This window comes from Ursus americanus, chromosome X (genome assembly GCF_024610735.1).
Source record: "Ursus americanus isolate L20-20 chromosome X, mUrsAme1.1.p, whole genome shotgun sequence".
In the NCBI taxonomy this organism is placed as follows: Eukaryota; Metazoa; Chordata; class Mammalia; order Carnivora; family Ursidae; genus Ursus; species Ursus americanus.
This window is the reverse complement of record NC_142164.1, coordinates 92982131-93001165: the sequence shown is the minus strand read 5'-3', so window position 1 is coordinate 93001165 and position 19035 is coordinate 92982131. Positions and strand designations below refer to the sequence as shown.

The window sequence follows — 19035 nt, the reverse complement described above, 5'->3', positions numbered from 1 at the left end:
ATCCTAGGAAAACTTTGTGCACTTTGTGGGACAAGGAAGAAGTGGATACTGACCCCCAACGCTGAACTTCCTTCACTCACAAATACACTTTATTATACTACCAAAAGCACAAGACTCCCCATATATACTCACCCTAATCTGCAGGTTTTCTAAATGATTAGAGGTTATCCCTTGCCAAAATGCCTCAGCAACACTAGTTGCCAAAGTTTTTCTAGAATGAATCATCCCCACTCAAGTTATCCCCTCTATTGTATCTGTGGTCAGAAGATCACATTTCATTGGGAGGATCATACAGGAAATTGAAAAGGCAACACAGTAGTCAAAGTCTTTGCTGCTCTTACTATCTGTCATCAGGCACCATAGAAAGAGTCAACATTACCTTCAAGAGCAAACTAGCTGAACTCTTTTTAAGAATTGAATTTACCATGGCCATGAGAACATCCCATTTGCTCTTATGACTCAGAATTGTCACTGCTCTTTCCACATTTTGAAATTCTCACGGGTGGGCCCATGAGGATGCCTTATTCATCTTGGCTTGCAGAAGATTCCAACTTGACACAATCTGACATGCTTAGATAGTCTCAAGGGTTAATAAAATATACTCAGTCATATAATCAACAAATTCAAACCTGCCTTCCCTTTAGAACTTCCTGATCATCCTTTATGTGACTTACAAGTACATAATCGCTATTGTGGAAATGCCACCCTAGATGGAAGGCACCTTATATCAGTTTGATCTGCTAAACTTCCTGTCAAGTTATAAATTATTGGGTTCATGTTTCACAACTAAAGAAATACAAGAGCTACTCAGACTGAAGAAGTATTCTAACCAAGAGACCTCAAACTGAGACTATGTCAAGATTTCCAGGACCAAACAACAGCCAGATGTAGGCAGCCCTCCCAAGAACCTCTAAGTAAGTAAAGGACATCACAAGGTAGTCAGCTTCTGCCCAAGGTCAGAGAGTAAGATTCACCTGGATTCCCCTTATCCGTTTCTTCTTTATCCTTGCCATTTGCCTAGAGACTGTTTTGGTCTTTCCAACTCTTTTATCAAGATGCGTTTCTATTCATAACTCCCTACTTTCAACATGACCTTTCCTCACCTAACTTTAGTCTTCAACTCCATTTGAATGCCCCTAAATTTAAGATTTCCTGCTTCCCCCCCATGTCCATCCCATTTTCCTACCTCTTAGCAAGACTTTTTCATCCCCAGAAACTTTGGCAGTCCCGGGGCCCTACATTACTGAAGGACGTTTACTCCGTTGTAGCATGCCTACACATTACTTAACACTTTTCTCATTGAAAGGTAGGCCTAATGTTCCGTTTCTTAATTGTAACCAATAGAATGTGGCTGAAGTGATACTGCCTAACTTTGTTTCTAAGTCAGAAAATGTCCTGCATCTTTCACCTGGTTCTCTTGGGATACATGTTCTATGTGAAACCAGTTGTCATGTAGAAAATCCAGCTACCTGGGAGATGCATAATAGACTACATATAGGCATTTCTGATGATGTCCCAGTTAAAGGCCAGTCAACAACCAGCATAAACTGCCAGTTGTGAAAGTTACCCTTTTTTTTTGGGAGGGGGGTTTGCAGAGGGAGAGAGATATCTTAAGAGAGATGGGGCTTGATCTCAGAACCCTAAGAACCCTGAGCCAAAATTAAGAATTGGACACTTATGGGACACCTGTGTGGGTCAGTTGGTTAAGCATCTGCCTTCAGCTCGGGTCATGATCGCAGGGTCCTAGGATCAAGTCCTGCATCGGGCTCCTTGTGGCTCAGTGGGGAGACTGCTTCTCCCTCTGCCTGCTACTCCACTACTTGTGCACGCTCTCTCTCTCTCTCTGGCAAATAAATAAAATCTCTAAAAAAAAAAAGAATTGGGCATTTAACTGACTGAGCCACCCCGGCACCCTGAGTTAGCCATTTTGATCATCCAGCTCAGTCAAACAAACTGTGGACATGACCAGTATGTGATTGCAATTGTATGAGAACCTAAATCATTAAAATACACCAAAAATACACTCCAAACCTATACATCAAATGTAATTAATGAGGAAAATTCCATATGCTTCTGAATATTTTTTAAAAATCTACCAGTATCAATTTAAGGCTTACAATAATACATTCTCAGAGGCAAAGTTATACAAAATCAAGTCTTTATGAGATATTCTATTGCATTTTTGGATTACATGGTAATTCTAACTCAATATAAGAGGATCATAAAAGTTCAAGGCAGAAGAAACAAATTTTATTTCATATTTTTAATTCATTTGACATATGATTTCATATCATATATTCTTGATAAATAAATTTATTCCCTAGGAAAATGTTATTGAAAATTAATGGAGTAGGTCTGTTTCATATTTCTTTTGATACTGTTTTTAAAATTAACACAGAAACACCAGAATAAATGATAAAAACTGCTTTTAATTTCAAACAAATACCTAATAGTCTATTAAGGGTATTAATTAAAAATGAACTTAGCCATTAAGTATGAAAACAAAATTATTACTTCCTTTTTGTTTTTCCATACAAATATTTGCCATATTTGCATCTCTTATTTTTTTTCTTAAAGGGGCATAAGGGAGGGGTGCCTGGGTGGCTCAATCAATTAAGTGGCTTGGGTCATGATCCTGGGGTCCTGGGATCAAACCCCACATTGGGCTCCCTGCTCAGTAGGGAGTCTGCTTCTCCCTCTAACTCTGCCCTCCCCCCCTCTTATGTGCGTGTGTGCGCTCTCTCTCTCTCTCTGAAATACATACATACATACATACATACATACATACATAAATAAATAAAATCTTGTAAAAAGGAGGGGGGCATAAGGAAGTAGACCATATTACATTTAGAAACTGAATGTAGCACCATACCAAATTACCATAAAGACACAAAAACATCAAGACACTCCGTAAAAATAGAAAATCAAAGTAAATGCCAATCTGAAGAAATTTGTCTTAGTGTTCTCTAAAGGCCTAGAGAGTGTAGAAAGGTACTCTGGAAGTCAACTTGTAATTGGATTGAGAAGCCAAAAATCAAGAGTCAGATGCTTAACTGGCTGAGCCACCCAGACACCTCCAACATTGTAAGTTTTATTGTAGGAGATATATTGAGCATATCTATGAACTTTGGTATTACTACTATTGCAGTAGAGCCTACTGAAATTAAGATGATACCACCCCAAATTGAAGGAAAGTCTGACATCCAGAATTTTGAGACTTTTGTGTTGATTGTAATCGCTTATAACTGATGATTGAATTACTTAATTTTATCTGTCAGAAGCAATCACAAGTGAGGCAACAGAAGATAGAACTTGTGTTATTTTAAAAGAAATTATTTGGTTGCTCTATTTTTATCAAATTACAGCAGAATTAATATTACAGGATGATTAACAAGGACACAATATAATAGCTTGATTACTCTGAACTCAGTAAGTTATTTTCTACTTGAATCAAGAAAGAATAAAGAAAGTTTTGTTAAAGGCCTAGAGAAGTTATGAAATCAGTTTAGGTGGATATATCTGGCATGTTTGGCTCATTTTCACCTATGCTAGAAACTTGCAATGTAGAACATCTAAAATAAAATCCTAGTAGCAAAGGCTCTGGGCTATCCCCAAGTGTTATATAGGCCAGATGAACGTACAGAACTAAATGAAGGAAAATCAATATTCTACCCAAGAGGCAAATTTCTCAGAGTAAACAACTAGGATAGTACAATCTAATGCCTACCAAATAGGTAGAAATTCATTTTTGCACTCCTGATTTCGAAGGGAATATTTTCAAGCTGACCAAACTGGGTAAGTTGTGCAAAACATTTCATCAATTAGTGGAGGAGCCGAGCTCTCATTCATGTCCACAAATTCTGTTTCTTTGGAGCTGATTAACCCATTAAAAAAAATCCTGTTCTTTACAATAAACAGTTTACTTTGAGAAGCCTCCATATATAGATAAAGGTTCTATTGATTAAAAAAGGGGAAGGGATTGCCACATAAACCTAGACTGCTCTTTTAAGATTTTTCTTTAAAAAGTTTGCAAAAATCTATGATTAGAAATAATAAATCAGAGAGGGAGATAAACCATGAAAGACTCTGGACTCTGGGAACCAAACTGAGGGTTACAGAAGGGAGGGGGGTGGAGGGACGGGGTAAGCAGGTGATGGGTATTAAGGAGGTGTGGTGATGAGCACTGGGTGTTAAACGCAACTAATGAATCATTGAACACTACATCAAAAACTAATGATGTACTCTATGGTAACTAACGGAACATAACAATAATTAAAAAAAGAAAAAAAATAGTAATTCATTATATATACCAGTATTCCCCAGAAACCCAAGAAATAGACCAAGGTTCTTTTTTCCAAGTATACTTCAAGGCAAAGTTATATTCAGCAATAAGTGAGGAAATCATTAACTTGTTACTTCTCATGGAAACTGAAGTACTTGGGGATTTTCATTCTTTCTGAGTATACTTATTAAGCATCTCTTACGTGCATGGCACCATACTGGTTGTTGGGGATTCAGTGATTGAACAAGATGACCACAGTTCCTACCTCACTGAACTCAGGCTCATGGTGATAGTGGATGCTGTGCAAGTAAAGACAACATGGATCGTTACTAAAGTGAGTGATGATGTGGTGTTATAAGAACATATTTCTAGCTTTCTAGTATGATTCCAGAAAGAAATGGCATTAGGTTGAGACCTGAAGAATGAGTGGAAATCAGTAGGTGCAGATGCACTGTGATGTTCTGCCCAGATCACCTTTCATGAATGAAGGACTTACTCCCCCAGCTGGTGAGAGTGCAGCTGGCTGACAGCACTGCGCTGTCAGGGCTCTGCAGGAATTGTCTTCACCTAAAAAGAGCTGCTTTATCCAAAGATGTCCTTGCTTCGCTGAGGGCCTACCTGCATCCAGTAACTCACCAATGCAGAGAGAGAAGTAGTAGGTTTTCTTACTCCAAATTTGGAGAAATCAGATGAGTTAAGAGCTTGGATGAATCTGCTGGGTCTCCGTCACAGCTCACTTTCTTTCTGCTAAACTCCGTGTGTGTGTGTGTGTGTGTGTGTGTGTGTGTGTGTGTGTGTGTGTACACACATTTCTAAATTCTATGTTTTTAGAAAAATGAAACAATTTTTTTTTTTAAGATCTTATTTATTTGAGAGAGAGAGCGCATAAGCAGGGGGGAGGGGCGGGGGAGAGAGAGAAGCAGACTCCCTGCTGAGCAGGGAGCCAGACTGGGACTCCAGGCAAGGACCCTGAGATCATGACCTGAGTTGAAGGCAGCCACTTAACTGACTGAGCCACCCAGGAGCCCCACACATTTCTAAATTCTAATATGTTGTTTACTCTGCTTCATGTTGGGTCTTGTGCTCTAGGAGCTCATATTCTTATCAATGAGTGAAATACATATGGTGACAGGCAAATATTTTCTGTAACTGTAGCAGAGCTCTTATGGGAACAGAGAACTGGAACAAGGAATTGGCATAGTAATTCTTTATTGAATACATGAATGATGAATATTGCCAAAATCAGTTGTCTTCTTAACAGGCCCAAAAAGTGAAATAAATCATAGACTCTAGGGACCCATGTAGTCTTCTTGTTAAGGACTTGTTAATGAAAACCTATCCAGCCTCATATGCTCCCAGTTTCATTTTGGTACAATAAATTTCAATAATTATAACTCTTCACAGTTCTTCAAATAGAACACACTGTTTCATGTATTCTGTGCCACTGTACCCACCGTTTTCTCATCCTGGAATTCCTTTGTCTTCCTCCTTTATATTCCTTGCAAACAACTGCTTAACCTTCAAAACTCAGTTTAAAATGTCTGTTATTGAAATATTCTGTCAATATTGAAATGCTGAAAATACAGGTGGTGAGTTTGCAAATATAAATGATACGTAAACCCTGTGCAGCTTACATCCTATGGAGTTGTGGCGGATTGTTTTTCCCAAAGATGGCTGTAACAATCTCTCAAAACCCACATGCTCTTGCACAGTATGACCTGGGAATCTCATTCTTTGAAATGAAGAGTTAAGTATCTACTCCTTGAATCTAAGCAAGCTTGTGACTTTTAACAGATAAGTATGGTAAAATAATTCTCTGTGACTTTTGAGGCTGAGGAATAAAAGGAAATTCAGTTCAGAGTCTCCTAGAACTCTGATGCATTATGTAAGAAGTTTACTTCAACCACCAGATATGTGAATAAACAAACATTCAGATGGACTACAGCCTCAATTATCAAGTTCCTGCCAGCCTTTCAGTCTTCCCAACTGAAACCCCAGACACGGTGGCTGAAAGACAAACCATCTGCACTCAGTTCAAATTCTTGATAGACAGAATAAATAAACACAATAAAGCAATTGTTTTAAGGGACAATTTTTGGGAGTGGTTTGTTATGTGACAATGGTAACAACACAAAGAATGAAACATAATTATTATTCTCCCCTCTAGTCAAATTTTCACAAAGCTCCATCTTCTTTGTATTTGCCTTTAGTAACTAGCGTGGTGCCTCAACTAAATAAACATCTATTGATTAAGTCAATAAGTTATAGAATTAAAAATAAATAAATAACTGCATAGTTCTTTAAACCAATGACCAGATCATTGTTTTGGGGTTTTTTTTAAAGATTTTATTTATTTTTTGACAGAGAGACAGCGAGAGAGGGAACATAAGCAGGGGAAGTGGGAGAGGGAGAAGCAGAATTCCCGCAGAGCTGGGAGCCCAATGCAGGGCTCGATCCCAGGACCCTGGGACCATGACCTGAGCTGAAGGCAGACACTTAACGATTGAGCCACCCAGGTGCCCCAGACCAGATCATTGTTTTGATGTTTGTTTACTTTTTGATATTAAAAGTGACTGTCATCTTATGTCTCTTATTCATAAATACAGCAATTTTTCAAAGATTAAATTGCATCCTATTTGACTAGAAAATTTATCTTGGGCAATTTTGTTACATAAACAACAGAACTGAGTTATTTCTAAATTATTTTTCAAATATTGATTTCAAATACTAGATGATCTGAGATTACACAAGACAATGATTAAATTACAAAGAGAAGTCATGTCTATTGCCTAAGGAATATGTCTCTAACTGGTTGGGAATCAAAGTTATATTCATTAAAAGTAAAGAAAACATCTTGGTTTCAGTTATAATGGAATAAGTACACTCAAATGTGTTCTTCAACTGCATACAACTAAAATCCTTGAGTTTGTGAGAAGTTATTGAAATACTCTAAAAAGTAATTGTAGCAGGCAGATTGGGGTAGGACCCAAACTCAAAGTAATATGATTTAGTGGCAATTATCCTCTTTGGTTTTTTTTCCTCCATTAGGCCCAGGCCTGGAGTGAAAGACAACCACAAACCCAGAACTGAGCATCACTTGTCAATAGAAATAGCTTCAAGGGAGTCTCTCTTTTTCTTATCTGAGAAATGAGCCTGAGTACCAATAAGGGTCAGAGAATGTAGAAAAGATGTCAAGTTTTATTTTAGTTCCCCCCCCCTTTTCTACCACCCATGCAATCCCAAGGCAGCAAAGGAGGTGGCAATTGTGAAATCAGTGGCACTAGACAATCCTCACAACTCAGAAGAAAGGGAACTTTCTCTGTGACCAGAGGAAATGTGATACTAAGATTGGGGGCAGAAATTGCCATTGTTTTTTCCTTACTCTACCCTCCCATTTCTTGGAAACTGAGGTATACATAACCATCAGAAATGTATGAGAGCTCCCCAGTTTCTAACCAGACAGCCACAGAAGGGGGACACATCAAGCTAGGAGATGACAGTGAGGAGCGAGCTCAACAAAACAATCACATGAAGTTTGGTGTGAACTCAAGGACTTGCTACAGAAACGCTCGTACATCAATCTGATCATAAACAACATATGAAAGGCTTTTAGAATTGAACTATGAGATAGACTACCAGCTCAGTCCTGACTCTTTACGAAGAGATACATAGAACTAAAGAGTATTGCAAACACTTTAAAAAGTGAACTGACGTGGGAGGTGCACTTAGGTGGCTCAGCAAGTTAGGCATCTGACTCTTGATTTTGGCTCATGTCATGATCTCAGGCTCCTGAGATCCAGCCTCACGTCATGCTCTAGGCTCAGCAGGGAGTCTGCATGAGATTTTCTCCTTCTCTCCCTCCCTGTCCCCCCACTCGCATTCTGTAAAGAAGGGAAGAAAGAAAATCTTAAAAAAAAAAAAAAAAAAATGAACTGACGTAAGAGTATTAGTCCACAGAAGACAGAATAGAAATCGTAGCCTATACTTAAATAAGCTTTCCTGCTAAGATGGAAACAATATTTTCTACAGAATAACCTAGTATTCAAAATGTCCAGGATAAAATCAAAAATTACTTGACATAAAAGAAATAGGAAAATCTCAAAAACATTCAAGGGAAAAGACAATTAACAGAAACCAATATGGAGATGAAACAGATGTTGAAATTAAGACTTTAAAGCAACTATTCCAACTTTATGATAAAATACTTTTGAAATGAATATAAATGCAAAACATATCAATATGCAAATACATATAAAACAAAATAATGAACAAAAATTCACTGGAAATCCACAAGAGCAGAATGGGAATGACAGAATAAAGGGCCAGTGAACTTGAAGATACATCAATAGTAATTATCCAATCTGAATAACAAAGAAAGTGAAAAAAATAAAGCTTCTACAATATGTGGAGAATCACAAAAACATCTCACATTTGTATCATTAGAGTCCTAAGAGGAGACAAGAATTTGTGTCAGAAAACATTTGAAGAAGTAATGCCTAAAAATTTCAAGAAGTTACAGGTTCCAAAACTCAACTAATCTTAAAGAGAACACATAGAAATCTATGCCCAGGAAAACTATAATCTGAAAACTGAAAAAGTATGAAAACTAAATAAAAAGTCTTTGAATATAGCCAGAGAAAACTAATGCATTGCATATGGGGGAGTATCAGTTTGAAGGATTGTACATTTTTCTTCAGAAACCATGAAGGTCAGAAGCCAGTGGGGATATATCTATGAAGTGCTGAATGAAACAGTTAACCCAGAATTCTGTATCCAGAAAAAGTAAATGTCAGGAATTAAACTGAATTAAAGACATTCTCAGATGAAGGAAACTAAGGGAATGCTACAGGAAATTTTTCAAAAGTGAAGGGAAACACAGAAACTTGTAACATTATGAATGAAGGAAAAGTGACAGAAATGGTATATATCTATATATATCATCTCCTATTGAGTTCTTTGAAACATGTACTGTTGAAAGCAAAAGTTATTACTGTGTCTGACTCAGTGTTAAATGTCTATAGATGTAATTCATTCAACAACTAAAAAATAAAGGAGAGAAAGGGATATATATGGTGGTAAGAGTTCTATATTTCACTTGAAGTGGTAAAATATTAACTCTAAAATGCATATAGTGAACTCTAGAGAAACTAGTATTTTATTCAAAAATGTATAGTAAAGGGGTGCCTGAGTAGCTCAGTCGGTTAAGCCTGACTCTTGATTTTGGCTCAGGTCATGATCTCAAGGTCACAGGATCGAGCCCCAAGTTGGGTTCCGTGCTGGGCATGGAGCCTGCTTAAGATTCACTGTCTCCCTCTCCCTCTGACCCTCCTCTCACCCTCCCCAAATACAAAATTATTTACTAAAAAACAAAAGATAAAATGGTTTACTAAAATATTCAAGTAATCCCTATGAAAGCAGGAAACAATAAACACAAAAAGAAGAAAAGAAGGAAGAGATATTGAGAAGCATAAAGGGGAGGAGGAGGGGAAAGGGGAGAAGACAACTACCATGACCACCACCAGCAGCAGCTCCTGAGGGATAAAACAGAAAATAAGTATTAAAATGCTAAACCAGATTATGGAATTAATTTTAAAATACCCAAATATGTGTTATCTACAAGAAATCCATTTTAAACATATTATAATTAGGATAAAAGTAAGACAATACAGAATGTACCATGCAAAAAGTAAAGCTAATTAAAATTGGTTTAGCTCTAAAAAGAGAGCTTAAAAATACATGAAACAAAAACTGACAAAATGGAAAGGATAATTGGACACATTCACATACTTGGAGAATATATCTTCCCTCTCTCAGTAATCAATATAAGAGAAAATGAACAAGTATATATTTGAACTGAAAAGGATTATCATACACTGGCAATGAATCATCCTATAAAGGAAGTGAGAAAAAAAATCCCTTCACAATAGCATCAAAAATAAAATATTAACAAATTTACCAAGGAGGTGAAACACTCGTATTCTGAAAACTACAAAACCTAATTGAAAGAAATTAAAGAAGACATAATAAAGAAGAAACACAACCTATTATCATGGACTGGAAGACTTAATTTATTTAATATGATAATATTACCCAGAGCCATTTAATGATTGAATTAAATTGCTATCAAAATCCCAATGACACTTTTTGCAGAAATAGAAATCCTAATCTATGTAGAATCTCATCCTAATCCATATAGAACCTCAAGGGACCCTGAAGAGCCAAAATAGTACAGAAAAAAAATGAAGCTGTAGGAGTCATACTTTCTGATTTCAAACCCTACTACAAACAGTGCTACACTGACACAAAGACAGACATATAGACTAATGGAATAGAATTGAGAAACCGGAAATAAATCCTTACATATATGGTCAGATGATTTCTGGCAAGGGTACCAAAATTATGCAATAGGCACATATAGTCTTTCCAACCATTTGTGCTGGGAAAACAACATTCACATGTAATAGAATGAAGTTGGACTTTCTCCTTACTCCATATATAAAAACTAACTCAAAATGAATTAAGGACTTAAGCATAGGAGTTAAAACTATAAAACTCTTAGAATTACATATTTGGGGTGGGGAAGGGGAGTGAGAGAAGACAGAAGTGGGCAGAAACTATATTTGAAGAAATAATGGCCAAATCATCCCAAGTTGATCAAAAGCAATCTATACAGCAAAGAAGCCTAACAGACTGCAACTAGGATAAACTCAAAGAGATCTACACTTATATATATATATCTTAATCAAACTGTCAAAAGATAGAGGCAGAGAGCAAGAGACTCATCACATACAAGAGATTTATAATATAGTAATGTCTCATCAAAAATAATGGAGGCTAAAATGTAGTGGGATGATGCACTAGAAGTGCTAAAAGAAAAAGATTATAAACCATGAATTCTGTCTTCAGGAAAATTCCTCTATAAAATGAGGAATTTAAGACATACCCAGATAAACAAACACAATTGTGGCTAACAGACATGTCTTATAATAAATATTAAGGGGAGTCCATGCAGGCTGAAATGAAAGGACAGTCAACAGTACCTTGAATCCACATGAAGAAGTAAAGAACACTGGTAAATATAACTACATTGGCAAATACAAAATGCGATATAAATGTATTTTGTGTTAATAATATTTCCCCCTATCTCATTTAAACAATACTGCATAAAGCAATAATTATAAACCATTGTTAATGGGCACAGAATGTATAAACATGTAATTTGTATGACAATAAAAGCACAAAGGAGGGGGAATGAAGCTATACAGAAGCAATGTTCTTGTATGATATTGAAATTAAATTGGTATTAATCCAAAATAGATTGATTAAAGTTGTTAATATGTTAATAATATGTTGATAATAATCCCTAGGGCAACCAATAAGAAAATAGCTCAAAAATATGTAGTAAGTGAAACACAGGGTATTTAAATGGTCAACTAGAAAATATGTATTTAACAGAAAAGAAAGCAGTATGGAAGAATAAAGGATAAAAAGATAATAATCATACAGAAAGAAAATAGCAATATGACACATAAAGTCCAACTTGTCAAGAATTAAAATAAATGTAAAAGGATTAAACAAACCAATTAAAAGGCAAAGATTGGCAGAATTGATTTTTTTTAATAAAGATTTTATTTATTTATTTGAGAGAGAGCTCCAATGAGTGAGAAGGAGAAAGAGAGCACAAGGGTAGGGGGTGAGGAGCAGAGGAAGAGGGAGAAGCAGGCTCCCCACTGAGCAGGGAGTCTAATATGGGGCTTGATCCCAGGACCATGGGGTCATGACCTGAACCAAAGGCAGATACTTAACTGACTGAGCCATCCAGGCACCCCAGAATTGATTTTTAAAAGCATGATCCAATGGAACAGAATAGAGAGCCCTAAAATATACTGATTTGCAGTCAACTGATCTTCAACAAGGGCGCCAAGAACACAGTTGGTAAAGTATACTCTCTTCAGTAAATGGTACTGAGAAAACTAGATATCCCCCTGCAAAAGAATGAAACTGAACCCTGTATCTATTATGGCCATTAAATTTGTACTTAAAACCAGTCCTTCCAAAAAAGAACATTCTGAGCCAGATAGTTTCACTAGTGAATTTGTCAGCCAAAAAGAAAATAACACCAATTCTATATGGTTTCTTCCAGAAAATAGAAGAGGAAGGAACACTTCACAGCTCATTTTATGAGCTGCATAATTATCCTGATACTAAATCAGATGAAGACATTGTAAGAAAAGTAAAATTCCAGTATCATTTATGAACACACAAAAATCATCAGAAATACATTACCTATGAAGGTATATGGATGGCAAGCAATCACATCAACTGAAGTTCAATATCATTAGCAATTAGGGAAAATATAAACTAAAACCACAAAGAGAAACCCCTACATACCTATTAGGCATCCTTAAAACCACCATCATCCTCATCCTCATCCTCATCCATATCAACAATATCATCAACATCTAAATATCTGACAATGCCAAGTATTAGGAATGCCCTGGAGCAACTGGAATTCTCTCTTATTGATGGTGAGAATAGGAAATGGTAAAGCCACTCTGGATAACAACAATTTCTCATAAAGTTAAACATAAACTTACCCGGAAATAGGGTCAAAACTAGAGTGAAGCAAGAAAATATGCATTTAACAGAAAAGAAAGCAGTAATGAAGAATGGAGGATAAAAAGATAATCACACAAAAAACAAACAGCAAGATGACACACAAAGTCCAACTTATGTGTCACCTCAACAAATTTCAGAGCATGTCAAAAAACAAATTAAATGTCATTTCGGGGTGCCTGGGTGGCTCAATTGGTTGCGCATCTGCCTTTGGCTCAGGTCAGGGTCCTGGGATCGAGCCTCAATTCAGACTCCCTGCTCAGCAGGGAGCCTGCTTCTCTCTCTTCCTCTACCCCTCCCCCCACTCATGCGCTCATGCTCTCTCTCTGTCAAATATATAAATAAAACCTTTAGAAATAAAAGCCAAAAAAGTAAATGTTATTTCAATGTAATATTTTCAGACACCAAAATTAATGCAAAAATCCATGAAATACAAAATATCCGAAGTTGGACAGGAGAAAGGATCAATGTTACTGATTTTCCCTTGTGCCTCTGGCTCCAGTATTTCTCAGCACAGCCCTGCCCAGCAGTTTCACACCCGGGTGTGTATCCCAGAAAACTGGGAACGTGTTTACATGAATCTAAATATATAGCTGGAATCTATAGCTGTATTAAAACTCAGAACTATCCACCAAATAGTAAGAAAGTAAGTTATTCAGTAAGTAAATACACACACACAAGTCAACAGTATGTTGGCATCATAAAATAGGATGTGAACATTGAAAATAGGATTTAAGTAAATGGAGAGGAGATAAGAAGGGTATTTTAGGAACCTAAAGAAAAATGAAGGCAGTTGAGAGGGAGGGTTCAAAAGAAAGGTTCTGGAAATAGTGACCCTTTGCATAGACTGAAGCAGAGTATGTGTTTGAAGCATAGAGGAAACCTGGAAAGTCTGAGTAGGCTAGTACTATAGACAGCATTTATAATTGGAATGCTGCCCTGCATAAGCAACACGGAAACTTAGAATACTTTGATAAGAGAAGTGACATGTCATAGCAAAGTATAAGGGAGATTAGTTTTATGGCACTTCGTAAGGTGGATTGGAAGTGAGACTAATGAAGAGCTAATTGCATTAGCTCAAACATGAAGAGAGAAGCAGCCAAGCTAAAATGATAGGAGTGTGATTGAAATATTTTTTTAAAAAGGAAGAAGGAAATGGTTTCAACATTGGATGAAGTAAAAATACATACATATAATTTCTTGTGACCTAATTTCAACTGTTCTTTGTTAATATTTCAAAGTAAGCAAACTGTTTCTAACATTTGTTCTGAGGAGCACATTGATTATTGATGAAAACAGTTGAAAACATTTCCCTAAGCCTGAAAAACTGCTTTGAAGGCATTAAATGAATTTAGATTTTTTTAAAGACTCTAATAACTCGCAATATTTGCAGTTAATTGGCAGAATGTAGTTTAATGAACAATATTATAACATAATCAAAATGGTCAGTTGAGAGCCTGTGCTAGCAAAGGTGAGAAGTCCGATTGCAATAGGTAATCAGACATTTTAATGGTCATGAATGTTGACCTAAGTGCACAGAATGCATTCTTACATACACAGTGCTTTTGTGCAGTTCATTTCTATGGTAGGGATAGGGACCATCCTAAGCCACCACAAAGCTCAGACAGGCAAGTCATGCCAAAACATTCTTCTGGCAGTTGTAAAATGAGGAAAATCTGTAAGTTAGGTCCTGCCTTTCCAAATTTGTACTTCTTATAACTTGCCCAGTGCCAGTGGGACAAGTATTTATATGACCTGGGGATATGAACCTCTCATTTCTCCACTCAGCAAAGTTCAGCAGTCTTGTTCAGTAGACATTTAAACCTCATTATGGAAGAATCTGGTCTCGTCAAATAAAAACATAGCATTTTTCTAGCATGTGGTAAAGAAAAAATGATTAATACCAGCTTCTAGTTAGCATTTAAAATATAAAATAACAGGGAGCATTTGTATTCAAGTAAAGGGGGTACTTGCAGTATATTGCACAGGTGCAAATAAGAGGCTTAAATGTCATCATGTAGCATCTCCTATCACAAGTGCAATAAAGACGTCTAGTTATGGTAGAGCAGGAAAATAAGATAGGAAGTGGAATTAATGTGTCACCCAGTCATCTCTACTTGACGTTTTCATAGGATAGAGCCTTTAAATCTTAATGAGGAAAACAAATCCCACATGTTAAAAAATAAAATGCATTGGGATGCCTATTGAAAACCAATAGAAACATTTTCCTAAACGATATTGAGTTATTTCCATTTGCATCCCACTTTCTTTGGTATTCACTTTGCAGGCACTATATTTTAATGAATACTAAATGCATAAAGTTTGAGCATAACACCAGTGCTGCTTAGGCTTAAGGAGCAAATGAGGACCTAATAGGATTTTCCATCTTAAATTTCGTGTCACAGTTGAGCATAAATTGCATTAACAAAACTGAGCCGCATACTTTTGCTTGATATATTACCTTCTCTGACGTGTCAGCCTAAAGCCAAGTAATAGATGACTTAAAGAAACTGGGCCTCTTTCAATGTCAATGACATCTTCCACTTCAAGCTCAGTAATGGCCAGCATTATGGGAAACTTCCAGATCCTATCAGGCACTCTGTCATTAGTGTGACTTGAGACACTGAATAAAATAAGAGATGTTTAAAAATGCTCATTAGGAAAACAAAGAGAACTATAACATGGTGAAACAGTATCTGAAGTGAAAATGAACGCCTTAATGTTTTGGCAAAGTCATCGTGTGTTTTCTTTTAAAAATGCAGGTGGTTATAGGGGCACCTGGGTGGCTCAGTCGGTTGGGTGGCTGACTGCTGGTTTTGGCTCAGGTCAAGATTTCAGGGTCCTGGAATCGAGCTCAGTGGGAAGTCCACTTGAGGATTTCACTCACTTTCCCTCTGTTCTTCCCCCACTATTTGCAGGTGCGCAGGCTTTCTCCCTCTCCCTCTCTCAAATAAAGCAATGAATCTTTAAAAAATTAAAAATGCAGGTGGTTATAAATTTGATTACAGAAATACATTTTATTTTTATTTTTTTAAGATTTTATTTTTTTAGAGAGAATGGGCAAGAGCATGAGCAGGGGAGAGAGGGAGAAACAGGCTCCTCACTGAGCAGGGAGCTAGACATGGGCTGGATCCCAGGACCCTGGAATCATGACCCAAGCTGAAGGCAGATACTTAACCAACTGAGCCACCCAGGCGCCCCTACAGAAATACATTTATACTAAACTTTACATTTTCCTTTTGGGGTAATCATTTTGGAGGGCATCTTATCTGATCTCCATTTGTTTACTAAGAAATGGTAATTTATATCTAATGGACCCTGCAAATTTAACCAGCAGAGAATATTTTATAAAGAAAATAAGAGATTTGGAAGATAAACCCAAGAATTGGGATAATAGGCATGATGCATGAGGGAGTTTTGTTCAAAATGGCTGACTGTGAAATAGTCATTTTAACTTTCATTTCTTCACATAGAAAATGCATATTTTCTGTGAAAATACTTGCAAAAGCCTCATGACATTGCCTGAGAAAGAATTTCATTTTTTAAATTGTATTACTAGTGTCCACAGACATATTACAGCATGACACCCCATTATTATCACTTCAGTGACGGATATGGAGTATAGACCACTGTACAATGGGCAAACCATGTTTTAGGTCAAATGGTAAATGTGGTGGTTATGGAAAAGGGAGAAGAACATGCTTTACTGACAACAGCTCTTGAACTGACAGCTTCCTTCCCTAAGTTCACATTTCTTTATGGTCTTTCACACACGTACTACTGAGACACGAATCCCAAAACGGACAGTAATCTGTGATGCCAGAGCCTATGGCCATGACCAGAAGCTGCAAACAACCTATTTGGGCTCCGATGCAAACATTAGGAACATTCCCTGCTGATCTGCTATGGAAATTTACCCCCAAAAGTACTCTCACCAGACTGGGTTTTGTTTAAAGTGTTTCAGGGGGCACCTGGCTGGCTCAGTTGGTAGAGCATGCAACTCTTGATCTCTGGGTTGTGAATTCGAGCCTGATGTTGGGGGTAGAGACTGCTTAAAACAAAAATCTTTCAAAAGAAAAAAAAAAAGTGTTTGAAGTGCTGCTGGCTCAGCCTCACCAGGTATTTAAGATTTACCAACATCTCTGATCACATCTTTTAAGCCACAGTTAAAGGGGAAACCCTTTACAATGACAATTTGTGATCATCAGTGTAGCCTCTTGGAGTCTTCTGTGAGTAAATTGCTAGTGATACTAAGGTTGGAACTAGAATTTGTGATTAGACAGATAAGGATTGTATAGTTTTGTGATGTAGCGTCCGCGCACTTGGACAAGTTTCATAATTTTGTAAAGTCTCAGTTTACTCGTGTTTTTATCACAGATTTACGAGATTAGGTAACATGTAACACACATAACACAATGTTTGGCACATCATGAATTCTCTAGATATGTTAGCTTTCTTCCCTTTCTCGTATCTGTCCTGGTGCCATAAAGCAAAATAAGTCAAACTGTAAGTAAATGTGAAACCTGACTTCTGAAATAATTAAATAAGTGCCATCTGCATATCAGTGAAATTATGAGTTTGACCTCAGTCCCAGGTCACTGACATTCCTGTTATGATTGGGATGGTTCTGGCAGGTGAGGGACTTCAGCAATTTTTTACTTTTTTTACCCTTTTAAAAAATGAGGTGAAGTTTTTTTGTTTTTTTGTTTTTAAATGAAGTAGATTTTACATCCACTGAAGTAAGTTTCTTCATACCCCTTCCCAGTAAATGACCACATTCACGGCAACCTCTATTCCAATTTCTTTTACTCTGGGTTAGCATTGCCTGTTCTAGAACTTTACATAAATGGAATCATACAGTATGTTCACACAGCAGGAAATGTTTGAGGTTCATTCATGTTGATCCACATATCACTAGGTTGTTGCTTTTGATTGGAGAGTGGTACTCAATTGTATAAATATATGCAAGTTTGTTTATCCATTCCTCTCCATTTTTGCATTTTTCTGTTAGTGTTCCAGTTTGGAATGTACTAGTGATCATGTTGAGCAGCTAAAAAGCTAAAGGGATCATTAAGATAATTAGTATTTAAGAATATACTCAAGGATGCGTGATATGTATGAGTCAATTCCAGGCCACCACCTGTTTTTGTGAATAAAGTTTTATTGGAAGACAGTAAGCCCATTCACTTATGAGTTGTTTATACCTGCTTTCATGCTGCCATGGCAGAAGTGAGTATTTGTGACAAAGAACATATGACCCACGAAGTCTAAAATACTTCGATGCAACTCTTCTGTAGAAAAAGTTTGCTAATTCCTGTTCTAAAATGATTATCAGAGGGGCACGTGAGTGGCTCAGTCGTTTGGGCATCTGCCTTCTGCTTAGGTCATGATCCTGGGGTCCTGGGATTGAGCCCTGCAATGGGCTCCTTGCTCAGTGGGGAGTCTGCTTCTCCCTCTGCCTGCAGCTCCCCCTGCTTGTGCTCTCTCCCTCTCTCTCTGTCAAATAAATAAATGAAATCTTATAAAAAATTTAAAAAAATAAAATGATTATCAGACTGATTAAAGCTGTATGAGCTCTGCACCCAGTCAAAATGTCTTCACTGAGTTAAGTTGTAATATTAGGACTTTGATTTTTATTGAAATAAATATAAAATGGCCAAAGGCCATGGAAATAATATTTCTCCATTTTTATTTTTAAAAAAGCTATAATTTTACATCATTGACAATTATTATGTAATACATTGTATCTCAAAATATTAAAAATGAAAAAGTACCTAAAATTTCTCACAAGGATATGGTGTTATGAAGCAATGTGCATTTTCCTTTACCAAACTACAAAAATATGTAATGCGTAGTATTTCCCTTTCTACGTTGCCATCCAGGAAGAGTTGAATTTAATATTCTGTGCTAAAGTTTTGTTGTAATTGTTCTTATTTTTTCATAATTTTGAACAATTGCCTTTATATTTACTGGTGTTATTTATAAGTGTCTCTTCCAGTGAAGCACATCAAATACATTTGGAACAAGGAATGACAGAAGACAATTACTATGTACATATATGCATAAAACAGAATTGTTAAAATACTTCAGACCATCACACAACACTCATAGGAAATTTATGATTCTTGTACACACAA

The 19035-nt window shown here is 36.7% G+C and overlaps 1 protein-coding gene across 2 annotated transcripts in view; it reads right to left on the bottom strand.

Annotated features, from left to right (window-relative positions):
• Positions 1 to 19035, bottom strand: part of LOC123803765 (uncharacterized) — a 350423-nt gene that overhangs the window by 242968 nt on the left and 88420 nt on the right. The window contains exon 3 of one of the 2 annotated variants that reach the window (XR_015723453.1): positions 11822 to 15521. The exons of the other annotated variant lie outside the window; for it this stretch is intronic. The gene's annotated coding sequence lies outside the window, so the exon portion shown is untranslated. Of the gene's footprint in view, positions 1 to 11821; positions 15522 to 19035 lie in introns of those variants that run through there. 2 annotated transcript variants of the gene reach the window in all.